The 2262-nt window shown below is 43.5% G+C and overlaps 1 long non-coding RNA gene across 1 annotated transcript; it reads right to left on the bottom strand.

Annotated features, from left to right (window-relative positions):
* Nucleotides 1-392: 392 nt before the first annotated feature.
* Nucleotides 393-1150, bottom strand: LOC119904823. The gene is made up of 2 exons (XR_005444748.1): nt 876-1150; nt 393-748 (listed from the first exon to the last, which is right to left on the bottom strand). It is a non-coding gene; the product is annotated as an uncharacterized LOC119904823 (long non-coding RNA).
* Between the last annotated feature and the right edge of the window lie 1112 nt (nt 1151-2262).

Genomic DNA, 2262 nt, shown 5'->3' with positions numbered 1-2262 from the left:
GCCAATCAAAATCAAAAGAAGGCAAAAGTGCAACAAAGATCCACAAACAAAACAAGCAAGATTAAAAACTGGAACACATTTGAAAGAGCACAACAAGCTACAAGGATCTGACAAAAGGGAACAAACAAACCTACCGTTATATAGAGGGGGCAGGGTAACTGTAACACAGGTGAGACACATGGGACTATAAGACTGAACAGAAAACAAAGCTAGACAAAGACACCGGACGCTCCAAAACAAACCAGGAAGTAAAACTCACAAAGACGCACGAGGGCGACTTAAAAAAAATAAAACAGAGCACAGAAACAAACGAACAACTGACAAAAAAACAAGAACACAGGAGGCGGGGAGTGATAAACACAGGAGGAAATGGCAGAAACACAACAAAGTTGTTGTGAAGTTTATTGAAAACTTTTAAAGTAAATAAAAACCCTGTTTTAAAACATCTAAACCAAACAAGCAAGAGTAACAACAAAACTCAAACCAGAACCTGAACCTGAGCTTTTATTTGGACCAAAAACATGTCGACAGCTTTGTTCATTTGTCCAGGGGTCTGTATCATGAAATCTGAGGTTTATTTGCTGATGACACAAACATTTTATCTTCATTTAAGAACCACAACACACTGGATCAGCTCAGAAGTGATGCTCTGTGGTGACAGCAGTGATGATGTCATCATAGTCATTATTCAATCCCTCATCAGCCTGGGGGGGCGGGGTCATCACCATAGAGGCGGGCAGGTCATTTCCTGCAGTCAGAGCAGGGTAGAAAGAAAATATCAATCAGTAAGCATCAGCTAAATTAATAAAGGTAATGATTGATCTATTAATTGATTGATTGATTGATTGTAAGGTCAGTGAATGATTCAGTGTTACCTGTGGCCCTGTGTCGATATAAAGACACCATGAGGACAGTGGAGATGCAGTATGGACAGAAGACCACCAGGTGGTAGATCAGTCTGAACACAAGTTGGAGGGGGGCTGAGGCAGGTGGCGATGGAGGAGGCGATGGAGGAGGCGGGGTGGGCAGAGCTGAGGTTGTAGGTTTACCTGTAGAGAGAATCCCACCTGGTCAGGTGAATCTCTGGATGAAATAAGTCCTGAAATCAAAGGTAACCTCCTCACCTGTGACAGAGATCCAGCTGGATGGAGACTCTCCACGACCTCTGATGTCACACTTGTAGAGGCCTTCATCAGACTTGTTAACATGGTGGATGGTCATGTGACCTGTAGGCTCAGTCCTGATGAGGGAGCCATCTTTATAGAAACCAGCTGGGAGGTTGGAGGGAGGGGTCTGTTTTACAGTGCAGAGTGACATCATGTCCCTCCATCACAGGGAGGACAGGACTCTGCAGGATCACTGGTCCACCTCAACACAGAGACAAACTACAGCATTTCATCATTTACACACAGCTTCATCAACACTAACTCCACAGTCTGATCTTACCAGTGACAGTGATGTTGATGGTGTTACTGGTTGCTCCCTCTCTGGACTCACACCAGTAAACTCCACTGTCCACTGGGAAAATGTAACTGATGTTGCAGGAAGAACCAGCTGGTTCTCCCCAGTCGTCACACTGAGTCCTGGTTCCTCTGGTTGTGTTCCTCCTCAGCGTCCATCCAGCAGAGCTGTCGTCCTCCTCACAGCTCAGAGAGACAGACTCTCTTTAAACAGCTGAGAGCTGCTGGGACTCACAGTCAGAGAGGCTGGAGGAAGAGACAGAAAGATGTGGTTAGAGAGCATTTGCATTAATTTTCTCCACATTCCTCATATTCCTACTTTCTCACTTCTTCACTGCTGAACTGATCTCTGAGTTTCAGGCACTGAATTAAACTCAGATTTGAGCTGATAGATGAAAGTTTTCTGCATGTTTTCAGTGTTGGTTGAGATCTGGCAACATGTTTGTAAACATCTTTTTTATCTGTTAACCACTCAGTGTTGCAGGCTGCACACTGTGGCTGTGACAGAAGAAGTTTTCTCACCTTGGTTTGTTGTGCAGCTCAGCAGTGAGGTCAGAACTAAAGAGAAATCACACTCAGGTTGGTTTGTGGTTTTAACATGAAACAAGACGTACTTCTACAAAACAGAGCAACCTGTTTGTAGAAAACCACCACACATTTATATTAGATATGGAAAAAACTAATTTTATTTACATACACATGCAATTGTTTTTAGTCCAATTTCCACAAACAGACCATGTGGAATGTGTTTCGAAGTGTCCTTGGGCATAGGGGCGATTTTTTATATTATTTTCTGTCCTCC

The sequence above is a fragment of the Micropterus salmoides genome, unplaced genomic scaffold (genome assembly GCF_014851395.1).
Source record: "Micropterus salmoides isolate LMB-PRFRI ecotype aquatic unplaced genomic scaffold, ASM1485139v1 Ms_hic_scaffold_1576, whole genome shotgun sequence".
NCBI classification, from domain to species: domain Eukaryota; kingdom Metazoa; phylum Chordata; class Actinopteri; order Centrarchiformes; family Centrarchidae; genus Micropterus; species Micropterus salmoides.
The sequence above is the reverse complement of the archived record's forward strand: the minus strand, read 5'-3'. Positions and strand labels throughout refer to the sequence as shown.